We start from the raw sequence: 9,545 nt of genomic DNA, 5'->3' as shown, positions 1-9,545 counted from the left end.
TAAGAGGCGTATAGATATACAAATACGAACAGATATATGCGCTAAGTCGTCTTCTCTACTTCTTTTACCAGAGACTGCTGCAACAATTTCAGGATCACTTTGACATGGAAGATCAAAAGAAATTAGCGAGAGTAAACCGCATATGCTTACGGAATCGAAAACGGACTAAATACTCCTTGGGTATCAATGGTATGAACTTTGATCATTAAACCTTAGATGGTGTTTGAATTGGCTTTTTAAAAGTAGCTTATAAGTTCGTTTGGTATGCGGATAGAATTTTCCCGGTATTATAATTGGTAGATATATATATTTTTTTTACAATGCATTTAATTTAACTTATCTGTGTTTAATTTAATGGATGCTAGATATATTTTTGTTTACAATGCATTTAATTAGTGAAACTACCTGTTTTGTGCCTTTTTCTACAAGGATGGTTCAGTGATACCAGATATGCATATTTATTTCAGAAGGCGATAATCTAATCACTATAGATTATAAGCCATGAATGTCAACTAAAGATTGTGCATTATGTTAGAGCTCTTAACAATAATAGATTGGAATAAGATACTATAATACTTTTCTCGAAACCACATTATGGGAATAAAAAATATTTCAATGCACAATGATTTGCACTGAAAATTTGCTGGTCCAGGAACATATGACATGAGCATTTCCATTTATATTTTTTCGTAGTCACTGTGTAGAGTAGCATTATATTACTTTTCAGTTTTGTTTCTTTATCTATCTTATTTTCAACACCATGCCATTTTTTCTACAGAGAATGTTGACCCCACTTATGGCAGCGGTAGTGGTCTCGAAAAAGAAAAAAGAGTTACTCCGCCTCTATGTGATATAACGAATGGTCAGTTTCAATATATAATATGGTTATTTTTTTACATAGATTCTACATATATGACATGCTTACCTTACTTGAAAATATTTCCTGAACAGTTACCCAGTCGAGAATCATGAGGAGTTTCTCGAGCAATGATGTCAATGAAACGAGAAAACAAGAGAATGTGATGAGCTCGAACATGTCAATTAATAGAACTGTATGCCAGGGAACATTACAACAGAATTCAGCTGAATCAGGTTTGAGTCGCGATAGAATGCTTGGAATGCATACACCCGATGGAGATAAAAGAGAGGCACATGTTCTAGCGCCAATTCCATCATACCAAAATTTTACACCCCCAATTAGTATCCCTATAATGAGACGTGGACAGGTTTCTTCATCACAACCTCTTGCACATAATCCAAAGTACCTTCCGCTACGAGATTTGAGAAATGATTAGTCTTTTTTAGTGTCATGTTTCTAGATCTGTATCAAATTATTATCTAAATTCGTCTAGAATATCTGAATTTTAAGTTTCTTTTAACACCTTAATTTGTTAATGGCAGATTTTGAAAGTTGTTTGTCCACAAGTACTAAGCAGAGTAAGGGTAAAGGCATATTATTGAATGAGATTACATATTCAAATCGTTCCGATATGCGATATGGAAATTTGAGTTTCAGTAATTCTACTCCGCAAGATCATTCAAATTGTTCTGGTGAGTTGCTCAACTAAATCTACAATTGTCATGAAAATGTTTTCTTTATGGTCTACTTTGAGTTATTAATTAAGCCTTTTATATTAAAAGAATCGGTCACAGGTATACAAAGTATACAAAGTCAAGATTGTAGGATTTCACTGGGTTGTTGTTGTTGTGGTCACAGGTATACAAAGTCAAGATATACTGCCTAATTTAAACTGTGATCCGGATGTTTATGGTAAAGTCCCTATCTCTTTACATTTTCACCATCCAAACTTGACCACGTTACCATAAAGACGCCGTTTGGTATTATATCATTTTGTACCACAAGTTATTAAAAATTATCTTATTCGAATGTTAAACTGACCTTGATTTGTGTCTAAAAATTATCTATATTGTTCCGGAAGAACTAGATTTTAAGTTTATTTGATCTTAATATGTTAGTGGCAGATTTTGAAAGTTGTTTGTCCACAAGTACAAAGCAGAAGAAGGGTAAAGGCACAACGGATCCAAGTGTTTACAGTATGCAACATGGAAATTTGAGAGAAAAAATTGATACGCCACAACATCATTCAAGTTGTCGTCGTGAGTTGCTAAAATCTTTCTGAATAAGAAATCATGACCATATTTAATTCTCAGGAAAATATTTTTTCTTTTTGGCTACTACTTCCATGTTATGAATTACTCATTTTATACTAAAAAAAATCATCAAGTATCCAAAGTCAAGATCAACTGCCTGATTTAAATTTTGCTCCAGATGATGAAGGTAAAGTTTGATAACTGCGGCTTGATGCCCAGTTCCAATATATGTTTATTTCTCTTTGATTGAGCTGTAAAAGTTTTACAGCGAATGTCAGTAGGTACTATTGAGTTTGCTTTTTTAAGAATGTCGACAAATAATCATGTGATTTTCTCATTGCGAAATTGGTTCTTATGTAGTAAAATTCATTTATGGTAAAATCTGTATAAACACACTTAAAATTTAATTTGTCCTCCTTTTTTTTTGTCATGTATAACAGGTCAAGAAGATGAAGATGATTGTGAAGGTATGTGAATAGTAACTAAGATTGTGAATTATTTCCAGTAGGTATCATTTAAAACAATATCTTCAGTGAATTTTTCATTTTACTATTGATTTTTTAGAGGATGACGTCAACTGCGGGGACATTTGCAGTGAAGGTATGTACTATTTCCCTTTTTTTTTTTTAAAAAAAAAAAAAAGTATCCATATTGAATTAAGTAAGACAGACACATAAAAGTAGCACCGGACTTCAACCCAACTACAATTTTTTTCATTAACAGAGTACTGGGATATTGGAGATGCAACTTATGAATGTGAAAATTGTGGGGCATATTTTTGGAACGAAGAAAGAATCAACAAGCGTTATAAAAAACAAAGACCAGAGTTCTCTCTGTGTTGCGGTCGTGGAAAGATAAAGCTGCCGAATCCAACTGAGCCTCCTCAAATTTTAAAGCAACTGTTGTTCGGATCGGGTTAGAAAAAATATCTCTGTCTATCTTATTGAAAGAATATCCGCGTTTCATATATATATTTCATAATAACCAACTCTTATTTTACGCAGGTCATAAAAGCAACCACTTTCGAGAGCATATTAGGAGTTATAATTCTATGTTCTCATTTACATCAATGGGGGGAAAGGTTGATGTTTCTGTAAATCAAACACGAGGACCAAGAACATTCAAATTGTCTGGATAGAACTATCATCAAATTGGAAGCTTATTGCCACCTGAGGGATCCAATCCAAAGTTTGCGCAATTATATATCTATGATACAGAAAATGAAGTTCAAAATAGAATGCATGCTATGAGGTTAGTGCTCTACCATTCTTCAGTAATAATATTTTGATTAATATGTTACATGACAATGACAATACAATAACTGTTAATTTATTGCCGAAAAATTCTTCACAGTCATGGTCAAAATGGAAACAAACTTCATGCTGAGATTGTTGATGATCTAAAGAAAATGCTTGATGACCACAATGTTTTGGCCAAGACATTTAGAATGGTGCGAGACGGAATTCAAGAAGATAGACGCTCCAATGTTAGACTTAGATTAATTGGAAAAAGGAGCACCGATGGAAGAAGATACAACTTACCAACGGTTTCCGAGGTAGCTGCTTTAGTGGTGGGAGATTTTGAACTATCTAGATGTGATAGAGATATCATCATTGAAACCCAATCTGGACAGCTACAAAGGATTAATGAACTGAATGCTGCCTATTTAAGCCTTCAATATCCTTTACTTTTTCCATATGGTGAAGATGGCTATAGAGAGGACATTCCCTTAGGTACATCTGGAGGGAGGCAACGTGTAAGCATACGAGAATATTTTGCTTACAAAATTCAAGAAAGGAGGGATGAAGAACCAACGATTGTGTCTTCGAGAAGATTATTTCAACAATTCTTGGTCGATGCATATACAATGATGGAATCTTCTCGATTGAGGTATATTAGGATTAACCAAAAGCTGTTGAGATCTCATATGTATAAAGGGTTAGCAGATGCACTTCTGCGTGGAGAAATTAATCCGTCTTGTCAAGGAAAAAGGGTCATTTTACCATCCACCTTCACAGGGGGTGCACGATACATGCTTCAAAATTATCAAAATGCTATGGCGATATGCAAATGGGCAGGCTACCCTGATCTTTTCATCACGTTTACTTGCAATCCAAAGTGGCCAGAGATTCATAGGTTTGTGGAGAGTAGGGGTTTAAATCCCGAGGATCGTCCAGACATTTTATCTAGAGTTTTCAAAATCAAATTGGACCGATTAATAAAGGATTTGCAAAAGAACCAGATTTTGGAAGAGTAAAAGTAGGTATACAATTCCTCCATCTAAATAAGAGCTATTTTTTTTTTGTTGTACATAAGGTAATGATTCCAACTACTATTAGTATATCAAATAAATTCTTTTTTTGATGCAGTGATTTATACAATTGAATTCCAAAAACGAGGCCTACCTCATGCTCACATCTTGATTTTTCTTCATGAGCATAATAAATATCCAACTGCTACTGATATTGATAGAATTATTTCGGCGGAAGTACCAGATGAATTGGTTGATCCTCACTATTACAAGGCTGTGAAATTATTCATGATGCATGGGCCATGTGGTTCTGCTAGAAAATCATCTCCTTGCATGCAAAATGGTAGATGCACAAAGCACTTTCCAAAAAAGTTTGTTGTGTCGACCATAATCGATGAAGATGGTTATCCTGTTTACAGAAGAAGGGACACTGGTAGAACTATAAAGAAGGATGGCATTGACTTGGATAACAAGTTTGTGGTGCCGCATAATCGCTTCTTATTATTGAAGTATGGTGCTCATATAAATGTGGAATGGTGCAACCAGTCAAGATCCATTAAGTACTTATTTAAGTACGTTAATAAAGGAAATGATCGCGTCACGACTGCTTTTTCTCAAAGTATGCATGATGAGGATTCATCAAATGTTGATGAAATCAATATGTACTATGATTGTCGATACATATCATCATGTGAAGCAGCTTGGAGAATATTCAAATATCCAATTCACCATAGGGAACCTTCTGTGGAAAGGCTGGCATTTCATCTTGAAGATGAGCAGAATGTCATATTTGCTGATGATGATCCAATTGATGTTGTTGCCAATAGACCAAGTGTAAAGGAATCAATGTTTTTAAGTTGGTTTAAGGCAAATGAAGAATTTTCTGAAGCAAGAGAATTAACATATGCAGAATTTCCTCTTAAGTTTGTGTGGGATAGAAAAACGAAAAAATGGGAAAAAAGAAAAACTTCTGCATTTTCCATAGGAAGGATCTTCTTTGTTCCTCCTGGAAGTGGCGAGTTATATTATCTCAGATTACTGTTGAATGTCATTAGAGGTCCAACATGCTATGGGGATCTTAAAAGAATCAACAATCGTGATCACACCACTTTTAGAGATGCGTGCTATGCACTTGGCTTATTAGATGATGACAGAGAGTATGTTGATGCCATAAAGGAAGCAAGTGACTGGGGAATGCCATCGTATCTGAGACAATTATTTGCTATGCTGCTATTATCCAATTCGATGTCACGACCAGAATATGTTTGGCAATCAACATGGCAATTATTATCAGAGGATATCCTTCACGAAGAAAGAGTATTATTATCTAATTCGGGTATAAATCTAAACTTCTATTCTCAAGTTATGATATGATGTTTTACAAAATTTTAGCGTACATATGAAGATATCAAGGTTTATTTAGTCGTAGGATGACAAAAAAGAACGCATAAAGGGGAAACTGATTGGGAAGCAATGCAAGTGTAGTGAAACATATCCATAATATGTATTATTTACTTTCCTTTTTATATGTCATTACTTTCCTGAATATAGCATTCCTAAGTCCTCCTGTACAATCCATAACTAAAAATAATTAACATAACTAAATGGGACGTTTAATAAACCTTTTTGTCTTTATGTAAATAAGATACTTTTATATTAATACCATTCATATTCTGTGATATATTTGTTTTTTCAGAGGCAGAGGTATCAGATGATGAACTGAAAAATCATTGTTTACAAAAGTTGGAAATTTTTTTGAAAGGTTGCGGAAGAAGTTTTCAAGATTTTTCAACAATGCCAAAACCTGTTTACAGTGAGGAAGAAGTGGACAGTTCCAATAGATTAATCAATGATGAATTGCGTTATGACAGGCGCTCTTTGATGGCGGAACACCAACAATTGTTAATGAATTTGACAGTTGAGCAAAAGACAGTTTATGATAAAATAATGACAGCAGTGAGTGAAGCCAAAGGTGGATTGTTCTTTTTATATGGTCATGGAGGAACTGGCAAGACTTTTATCTGGAGGACTCTGTCTTCTGGAATACGATCTAGAGGAGATATTGTGTTAACTGTCGCATCAAGTGGCATTGCATCGCTTTTGTTACCAGGAGGTCGGACAGCTCATTCGAGATTTGCAATTCCTCTCAATCCAACTGAAGATGCAACATGCAATATAAAGCAAGGTAGTCCTCTAGCAAATCTGATTGTCAAGACAAAGTTAATTATTTGGGATGAGGCACCAATGATGCATAGGTACTGTTTTGAAGCTCTTGATCAAACTATTAGAGATATTCTTAGATTTAGAGAAAGATCCAGTTTAGATAAACCTTTTGGAGGGAAAACAGTTGTTCTTGGTGGTGACTTCAGGCAAATTTTGCCGGTCATTACGAAAGGAAGTAGGCAAGATATTGTTAATGCTACTTTAAATTCTTCAGATTTATGGAGGCACTGTGAAGTCTTAAAGCTAACAAGGAATATGAGATTGAAGGAAATCAGTTAGGCGCACATTTGGAAGAGTTAAGAAACTTTTCTGATTGGATTTTGGCAATCGGTGATGGAAATATTGGAAGCTCCGTTGATGGGATTGAAACAATTCAAATCCCCGATGATCTTCTCATAAATGATTGTGATGATCCAATATCTGCAATTGTAGAGAGTACATATCCTGATTTCTTTAGTCATCCCAGTGACATAGATTACCTCCAGCAAAGAGCGATTCTTGCTCCGACTCTTAACATGGTGGAGTCGATTAATGAATATATGGTTTCACTTAATCATAATCCTGAGAAGACATATCTGAGTTCTGATACTGTTTGTATGTCTGATCATTCTTTTACAGCGTTGGAGCACGTACATACACCGAAATTCCTGAACAGCATTAAATGTTCTGGAATTCCAAATCACTCAATTACATTGAAGGTGGGTGTACCGGTGATGTTGTTGAGAAATATTGACCAATCATCGGGGTTGTGTAATGGTACAAGGCTGATCATCACAAGACTTGGAAATCGGGTTATTGAAGCCAAGGTTTTATCAGGGAAAATGGCTGGAGAAAAAGTGTTTATCCCAAGAATGACGTTGACTCCATCTGATGCGAGAATACCTTTTAAGTTCTAGCGAAGACAATTTCCCATCGTTGTGTCTTTTGCCATGACCATTAATAAAAGTCAAGGCCAGTCGCTATCTCATGTGGGGTTATTTTTGAAGAAACCAGTGTTTACACATGGACAACTGTATGTTGCTCTTTCATGGGTGACACGTAGGGAAGGGTTAAAGATTTTGGTTTACGACGATGATGGGAAAATAAAAAATGAAGCCAAAAATGTAGTGTACAAAGAGGTTTTTCGTAATTTGATTTGAGAGGTTGTTAAATAAACTTTTCGCTTAATTGTTATCTTTTATTGCTGTCTTTTGATCTTTTGGTCCGACCATGCCGAGACGTATTGCTAAATGAATTGATCATGTGAATTGCTTCTTCTTAATCAAAATGAGGATTTTATCCCGATACTCTTTGTTCTCAATCTTCTTCACAAAGCATATAAATTTCGTGGTCGAATACCAATCAATGGTTCGTCAAGGTGTATATATATTATGAAAGACATGGTAGTGAGGCTCTAATTTGCATCAATATCCCTTTTCTTTAATTGCAATCAATAGACTTCTTATATATGCTTTATACATATAAAACGTTATTATTACTGCATAATTTATTTTCTTTCTAAACAATATAAAGCTGCAAATTTTATGCATTGTTAGCGTAAACATTGTTGATAAACTGTAAAATTATGAACAAGTAAATATCTCTTCTTTCATCTTTATTTAATCTTTTAAGTGTTGTGTCCTTATTTTAACATCTTAGGCACAATATTTATAATGATTCATTTCTTTTGAAGCGATCCGCGCATCGCGCGGGTACGAATACTAGTATATAAAAAAGGAGAGGTACAAGCAATGTGGTTAAGCCAAGTGGCAAGCTAATAACAAGCCACTTGGCAATTTTAAGACAAAGCTAATGAGAATTAGGACAAAGCAAATTTAAAACATAATTTTTAAAATTGACAAAATAAAGTTATTAAATTTGAATTGAAAGATAAGCACTGACAACATCAAATTCAAAATCAACAAATTTCCATTTCGTGCTTTTACTTATTGAACTTGTGTCACGACCCAAATCATGGATCATGCGGGCACCCACACTAACCCTCCCTGGTGGGCGAACCCTTCGATAACTACCTTAATTTGATACAACATGCGGAATAAATACTCGTTATTATAAGAAATTCCCAAAATCTGTCTAGACTCATACAAGAGCTTCTAAGAAGTTTACAATTTGAATAGATAACAGACTCAAACTGGATACGACTTCTGTTAAGGATAGAGAACAACAGAAATCTAAGGAGAGACTCTGGGTTGCAATAGCTCACCCAAACGTCTTTGACGAATGCCTCAAAACGGTCGTGAGACTCCGAACATCACCAAAATAACTCTACACTCCGTAAGGAGTGTAGCAAGAGTAGTATGAGCACAACACTAGGCTCGTAGGTATCATAGGCCGACAATGGTTAGTTCACGCATATAAACAAGAAGCAACTAACAAGTAAGCGATAAGTAATCAAACACGGTCACACATCTAGCACATGAGAAAGTCTTGCATTAACGATAGTCACGGGATCTCAATATCTCGGATTATAAGCCTAGGGAGAATTCTATAAACCTCGATTCCATCCAACCTTTAAAATAAATACTCACAAACAACAACTCAAGGTAATTCACAAATCAAGAATCAATCGGAGAATGTACCATGCAATGACATGAATGACCATTCAAATGGAGTGCTATGCAATGCAATGTCGTGCTATGTAAATGATATGCAATGCGATGTAGTCACCTCTCACACTCCACTCCCGTACACACATGTTATGGCAATGCCTCATAGTCATGACCCATGGGGGACCCGCGAAGTCCATGTACCACTCGCTCCGGAATATAACCTCGGATCACGAGCACACTCTCACGATCCCGGCAAAGACCTCGGGCATCGGACACTCCATCGTTCCCGGCAAGAAACCTCGGGCAACAAACACTCACAATCTCCGGCAGAAACCTCGGAGTCTCTCTGTCACTCTCAATCTCCGGCAGAAACCTCGGAGTCTCTCTGTCACTCTCAATCTCCGGCAGAA

At 35.6% G+C, this 9,545-nt stretch overlaps 1 pseudogene; it reads left to right on the top strand.

The window, feature by feature from the left end:
- Window positions 1–7,795, top strand: LOC132043192 (uncharacterized; annotated as a pseudogene).
- The last annotated feature ends 1,750 nt before the right edge of the window (window positions 7,796–9,545 follow it).

This window comes from Lycium ferocissimum, unplaced genomic scaffold, assembly GCF_029784015.1.
Source record: "Lycium ferocissimum isolate CSIRO_LF1 unplaced genomic scaffold, AGI_CSIRO_Lferr_CH_V1 ctg2187, whole genome shotgun sequence".
Classification (NCBI taxonomy): Eukaryota; Viridiplantae; Streptophyta; class Magnoliopsida; order Solanales; family Solanaceae; genus Lycium; species Lycium ferocissimum.
This window is presented reverse-complemented; position numbering and strand designations above follow the sequence as displayed.